Raw genomic sequence first — 7,919 nt, 5'->3', positions numbered from 1 at the left:
TTCTCGAGGGTGCAGAGAACAATTTTGTGATCATTTTTCAAATCCAAGATGGCCGCCGCACAAAATTATGTATTCAGCAATATGGATATCGTACCCGAGGTTCTCGAGGGTGCAGAAAACAATTTTGGGATCATTTTTAAATCCGAGATTGCCGCCGCTCAAAAGTATGATAACTTGATTATGGGAATCGTACCCGGACCGTATGGGTATCGTACCCGAGGTTCTCGAGGGTGCAGAGAACAATATTGTGATCCTTTTTCAGACCCAATATGGCCGCCGCACAAAATTATGTATTCAGCAATATGGATATCGTACCCGAGGTTCTCGAGGGTGCAGAAAACAATTTTGGGATCATTTTTAAATCCGAGATTGCCGCCGCTCAAAAGTATGATAACTAGATTATGGATACCGTACCCGAGGTTCTCGAGGGTGCAGAAAACAATTTTGTGATCATTTTTCAAATCTAAGATGGCCGCCGCACAAAATTATGTATTCAGCAATATGGATATCGTACCCGAGGTTCTCGAGGGTGCAGAAAACAATTTTTGGATCATTTTTAAATCCGAGATGGCCGCCGCTCAAAAGAATGATAACTAGATTATGGGAATCGTATCCTAGCTTCTCGAGGGTGCAGAGAAAGATTTGGTGATCATTTTTCAAATCCAAGATGGCCGCCGCACAAAATTATGATTTCAGCAATATGGATATCGTACCCGAGGTTCTGGAGGGTGCAGAGAAAGATTTTGTGGTCAGTTTTCAATTCCAAGATGGCCGCCGCTCAAAAGTATGACAACTACAATATGGATATCGTATCAGAAGTTCTCGAGGGTGCTGAAAACGATTTTGTGATCATTTTTCAAATCCAAGATGGCCGCCGCACAAAATTATGATTTTAGCAATATGGATATCGCACCCGAGGTTCCCTAGGGTGCAGAGAACGATTTGGTGATCATTTTTCAAATCCAAGATGGCCGCCGCACAAAATTATGATTTCAGCAATATGGATATCGTACCCGAGGTTCTCGAGGGTGCAGAGAACGATTTTGTGATCATTTTTCAAATCCAAGATGGCCGCCGCTTAAAAGTATGAAAACTACATTATGGTTATCGTATCCTAGGTTCTCGAGGGTGCTGAGAACAATTTTGTGATCATTTTTCATATCCAAGATGTTCGCCGCACAAAATTATGATTTCAGCAATATGGATATCGTACCCGAGGTTCTTGAGGGTGCAGAGAACAATTTTGGGATCATTTTTAAATCCGAGATTGCCGCCGCTCAAAAGTATGATAACTAGATTATGGGTATCGAATCCTAGGTTCTCGAGGGTGCTGAGAACGATTTTGTGATCATTTTTCGAATCCAAGATGGCCGCCGCACAAAATTATGATTTTAGCAATATGGATATCGTACCCGAGGTTCCCTAGGGTGCAGAGAACGATTTGGTGATCATTTTTCAAATCCAAGATGGCCGCCGCACAAAATTATGATTTCAGCAATATGGATATCGTACCCGAGATTCTCGAATTTGCAGAGAAAGATTTTGTGGTCAGTTTTCAAATCCAAGATGGCTGCCCCTCAAAAGCATGATAACTACATTATGGGTATCGTAACCCAGGTTCTCGAGGGTGCTGAGAACAATTTTGTGATCATTTTTCAAATCCAAGATGTTCGCCGCACAAAATTATGATTTCAGCAATATGGATATCGTACTCGAGGTTCTCGAGGGTGCAGAGAACAATTTTGTGATCATTTTTCAAATCCAAGATGGCCGCCGCACAAAATTATGTATTCAGCAATATGGATATCGTACCCGAGGTTCTCGAGGGTGCAGAAAACAATTTTGGGATCATTTTTAAATCCGAGATTGCCGCCGCTCAAAAGTATGATAACTAGATTATGGGAATCGTACCCGGACCGTATGGGTATCGTACCCGAGGTTCTCGAGGGTGCAGAGAACGATTTTGTGATCATTTTTCAAATCCAAGATGGCCGCCGCACAAAATTATGTATTCAGCAATATGGATATCGTACCCGAGGTTCTCGAGGGTGCAGAAAACAATTTTGGGATCATTTTTAAATCCGAGATGGCCGCCGCTCAAAAGTATGATAACTAGATTATGGATATCGTACCCGAGGTTCTCGAGGGTGCAGAGAACAATTTTGTGATCATTTTTCAAATCTAAGATGGCCGCCGCACAAAATTATGTATTCAGCAATATGGATATTGTACCCGAGGTTCTCGAGGGTGCAGAAAACAATTTTTGGATCATTTTTAAATCCGAGATGGCCGCCGCTCAAAAGAATGATAACTAGATTATGGGAATCGTATCCTAGGTTCTCGAGGGTGCAGAGAAAGATTTGGTGATCATTTTTCAAATCCAAGAAAGCTGCCGCACAAAATTATGATTTCAGCAATATGGATATCGTACCCGAGGTTCTGGAGGGTGCAGAGAAAGATTTTGTGGTCAGTTTTCAATTCCAAGATGGCCGCAGCTCAAAAGTATGACAACTACATTATGGATATCGTATCAGAGGTTCTCGAGGGTGCTGAGAACGATTTTGTGATCATTTTTCAAATCCAAGATGTTCGCCGCACAAAATTATGATTTCAGCAATATGGATATCTTACCCGAGGTTCTTGAGGGTGCAGAGAACAATTTTGTGATCATTTTTCAAATCCAAGATGGCCGCCGCACAAAATTATGTATTCAGCAATATGGATATCGTACCCGAGTTTCTCGAGGGTGCAGTAAACAATTTTGGGATCATTTTTAAATCCGAGATTGCCGCCGCTCAAAAGTATGATAACTAGATTTTGGGAATCGTATCAGAGGTTCTCGAGGGTGCTGAGAACGATTTGGTTATCATTTTTCAATTCCAAGATGGCCGCCGCACAAAATTATGATTTCAGCAATATGGATATCGTACCCGAGGTTCTCGAGGGTGCAAAGAAAGATTATGTGATCAGTTTTCAAATCCAAGATGGCCGCCGCTCAAAATTATGATAACTACATTATGGGTATCGTATCAGAGGTTCTCGAGGGTGCTGAGAACGATTTTGTGAACATTTTTCTAAGCCAACATGGCTGCCGCACAAAATTATGATTTCAGCAATATGGATATCGTACCCGAGGTTCTCGAGGGTGCAGAGAACGATTTGGTGATCATTTTTCAAATCCAAGATGGCCGTCGCACAAAACTATAATTTCAGCAATATGGATATCGTACCCGAGGTTCTCGAGGGTGCAGAGAATGATTTGGTGATCATTTGTCAAATCCAAGATGGCCGCCGCACAAAATTATGATTTCAGCAATATGGATATCGTACCCGAGGTTCTCGAGGGTGCAGAGAACGATTTTGTGATCATTTTTCAAATCCAAGATGGCCGCCGCTCAAAAGTATGATAACTACATTATGGGTATCGTATCAGAGGTTCTCGAGGGTGCTGAGAACGATTTTGTGATCATTTTTCTAAGCCAAGATGGCCGCCGCACAAAATTATGATTTCACCAATGTGGATATCGTGTCCGAGGTTCTCGAGGGTGCAGAAAACAATTTTGGGATCATTTTTAAATCCGAGATGGCCGCCGCTCAAAAGTATGATAACTAGATTATGGGTATCGTATCCTAGGTTCTCGAGGGTGCAAAGAAAGATTATGTGATCAGTTTTCAAATCCAAGATGGCAGCCGCTCAAAAGTATGATAACTACATTATGGATATCGTAACAGAGGTTCTCGAGGGTGCTGAGAACGATTTTGTGATCATTTTTCGAATCCAAGATGGCCGCCGCACAAAATTATGATTTCAGCAATATGGATATAGTACCCGAGGTTCTCGAGGGTGCAGAGAACGATTTTGTGATCATTTTTCAAATCCAAGATGGCCGCCGCTCAAAAGTATGATAACTACATTATGGGTATCGTATCAGAGGTTCTCAAGGGTGCTGAGAACGATTTTGTGATCGTTTTTGTAAGCCAAGATGGCCGCCGCACAAAATTATGATTTTTGCAATATGGATATCGTACCCGAGGTTCCCTAGGGTGCAGAGAACGATTTGGTGATCATTTTTCAAATCCAAGATGGCCGCCGCACAAAATTATGATTTCAGCAATATGGATATCGTACCCGAGATTCTCGAATTTGCAGAGAAAGATTTTGTGGTCAGTTTTCAAATCCAAGATGGCCGCCGCTCAAAAGTATGAAAACTACATTATGGGTATCGTATCAGAGGTTCTCGAGGGTGCTGAGAACGATTTTGTGATCGTTTTTCTAAGCCAAGATGGCCGCCGCACAAAATTTTGATTTTTGCAATATGGATATCATACCCGAGGTTCCCTAGGGTGCAGAGAACGATTTGGTGATCATTTTTCAAATCCAAGATGGCCGCCGCACAAAATTATGATTTCAGCAATATGGATATCGTACCCGAGATTCTCGAATTTGCAGAGAAAGATTTTGTGGTCAGTTTTCAAATCCAAGATGGCCGCCGCTCAAAAGTATGAAAACTACATTATGGGTATCGTATCAGAGGTTCTCTAGGGTGCTGAGAACGATTTTGTGATCGTTTTTCTAAGCCAAGATGGCCGCCGCACATAATTATGATTTTTGCAATATGGATATCGTACCCGAGGTTCCCTAGGGTGCAGAGAACGATTTGGTGATCATTTTTCAAATCCAAGATGGCCGCCGCACAAAATTATGTATTCAGCAATATGGATATCGTACCCGAGGTTCTCGAGGGTGCAGAGAATGATTTGGTGATCATTTGTCAAATCCAAGATGGCCGCCGCACAAAATTATGATTTCAGCAATATGGATATCGTACCCGAGGTTCTCGAGGGTGCAGAGAACGATTTTGTGATCATTTTTCAAATCCAAGATGGCCGCCGCTCAAAAGTATGATAACTACATTATGGGTATCGTATCAGAGGTTCTCGAGGGTGCTGAGAACGATTTTGTGATCATTTTTCTAAGCCAAGATGGCCGCCGCACAAAATTATGATTTCACCAATGTGGATATCGTGTCCGAGGTTCTCGAGGGTGCAGAAAACAATTTTGGGATCATTTTTAAATCCGAGATGGCCGCCGCTCAAAAGTATGATAACTAGATTATGGGTATCGTATCCTAGGTTCTCGAGGGTGCAAAGAAAGATTATGTGATCAGTTTTCAAATCCAAGATGGCAGCCGCTCAAAAGTATGATAACTACATTATGGATATCGTAACAGAGGTTCTCGAGGGTGCTGAGAACGATTTTGTGATCATTTTTCGAATCCAAGATGGCCGCCGCACAAAATTATGATTTCAGCAATATGGATATAGTACCCGAGGTTCTCGAGGGTGCAGAGAACGATTTTGTGATCATTTTTCAAATCCAAGATGGCCGCCGCTCAAAAGTATGAAAACTACATTATGGGTATCGTATCAGAGGTTCTCAAGGGTGCTGAGAACGATTTTGTGATCGTTTTTGTAAGCCAAGATGGCCGCCGCACAAAATTATGATTTTTGCAATATGGATATCGTACCCGAGGTTCCCTAGGGTGCAGAGAACGATTTGGTGATCATTTTTCAAATCCAAGATGGCCGCCGCACAAAATTATGATTTCAGCAATATGGATATCGTACCCGAGATTCTCGAATTTGCAGAGAAAGATTTTGTGGTCAGTTTTCAAATCCAAGATGGCCGCCGCTCAAAAGTATGAAAACTACATTATGGGTATCGTATCAGAGGTTCTCGAGGGTGCTGAGAACGATTTTGTGATCGTTTTTCTAAGCCAAGATGGCCGCCGCACAAAATTTTGATTTTTGCAATATGGATATCGTACCCGAGGTTCCCTAGGGTGCAGAGAACGATTTGGTGATCATTTTTCAAATCCAAGATGGCCGCCGCACAAAATTATGTATTCAGCAATATGGATATCGTACCCGAGGTTCTCGAGGGTGCAGAAAACAATTTTGTGATCATTTTTCAAATCTAAGATTGCCGCCGCTCAAAAGTATGATAACTAGATTATGGGAATCGTACCCGGACCGTATGGGTATCGTACCCGAGGTTCTCGAGGGTGCAGAGAACAATTTTGTGATCATTTTTCAAATCCAAGATGGCCGCCGCACAAAATTATGTATTCAGCAATATGGATATCGTACCCGAGGTTCTCGAGGGTGCAGAGAACGATTTTGTGATCATTTTTCAAATCCAAGATGACCGCCGCTCAAAAGTATGAAAACTACATTATGGTTATCGTATCCTAGGTTCTCGAGGGTGCTGAGAACAATTTTGTGATCATTTTTCATATCCAAGATGTTCGCCGCACAAAATTATGATTTCAGCAATATGGATATCGTACCCGAGGTTCTTGAGGGTGCAGAGAACAATTTTGGGATCATTTTTAAATCCGAGATTGCCGCCGCTCAAAAGTATGATAACTAGATTATGGGTATCGAATCCTAGGTTCTCGAGGGTGCTGAGAACGATTTTGTGATCATTTTTCGAATCCAAGATGGCCGCCGCACAAAATTATGATTTTAGCAATATGGATATCGTACCCGAGGTTCCCTAGGGTGCAGAGAACGATTTGGTGATCATTTTTCAAATCCAAGATGGCCGCCGCACAAAATTATGATTTCAGCAATATGGATATCGTACCCGAGATTCTCGAATTTGCAGAGAAAGATTATGTGATCAGTTTTCAAATCCAAGATGGCCGCCGCTCAAAAGTATGATAACTACATTATGGATATCGTATCAGAGGTTCTCGAGGGTGCTGAGAACGATTTTGTGATTATTTTTCAAATCCAAGATGGCCGCCGCACAAAATTATGATTTCAGCAATATGGATATCGTACCCGAGGTTCTCGAGGGTGCAGAGAACGATTTGGTGATCATTTTTCTAATCCAAGATGGCCGCCGCAAAAATTATGATTTCAGCAATATGGATATCGTACCCGAGATTCTCGAGGATGCAGAGAAAGATTTTGTGGTCAGTTTTCAAATCCAAGATGGCCGCCGCTCAAAAGTATGATAACTACATTATGGGTATCGTAACCCAGGTTCTCGAGGGTGTTGAGTACAATTTTGTGATCATTTTTCAAATCCAAGATGGCCGCCGCACAAAATTATGATTTCAGCAATATGGATATCGTACCCGAGGTTCTCGAGGGTGCAGAGAACGATTTTGTAATCATTTTTCAAATCCAAGATGGCCGCTGCTCAAAAGTATTATAACTTCATTATGGGTATCATATCAGAGGTTCTCGAGGGTGCTGAGAACGATTTTGTGATCATTTTTCTAAGACAAGATGGCCGCCGCACAAAATTATGTTTTCACCAATGTGGATATCGTGTCCGAGGTTCTCGAGGGTGCAGAAAACAATTTTGGGATCATTTTTCAAATCCAAGATGGCCGCCGCACAAAATTATGATTTCAGCAATATGGATATCGTACCCGAGATTCTCGAAGGTGCAGAGAAATATTTTGTGGTCAGTTTTCAATCCAAGATGGCCGCCGCTCAAAAGTATGATAACTTCATTATGGGTATCGTAACCCAGGTTCTCGAGGGTGCAGAGAACAATTTTGTGATCATTTTTCAAATCCAAGATGGCCGCCGCACAAAATTATGATTTCAGCAATATGGATATCGTACCCGAGGTTCTCGAGGGTGCAGAGAACGATTTTGTGATCATTTTTTTAAATCCAAGATGGCCGCCGCACAAAATTATGATTTCAGCAATATAGATATCGTACCCGAGAATCTCGAGGGTGCAGAGAACGATTTTGTGATCATTTTTCAAATCCAAGATGGCCGCCGCTCAAAAGTAAGATAACTACATTATGGGTATAGTATCCGAGGTTCTCGAGAGTGCAGAAAACAATTTTGGGATCATTTTTAAATCCGAGATGGCCGCCGCTCAAAAG

This window comes from Leptidea sinapis, chromosome 7 (genome assembly GCF_905404315.1).
Source record: "Leptidea sinapis chromosome 7, ilLepSina1.1, whole genome shotgun sequence".
Lineage (NCBI taxonomy): Eukaryota > Metazoa > Arthropoda > Insecta > Lepidoptera > Pieridae > Leptidea > Leptidea sinapis.
The sequence above is the reverse complement of the archived record's forward strand: the minus strand, read 5'-3'. Positions refer to the sequence as shown.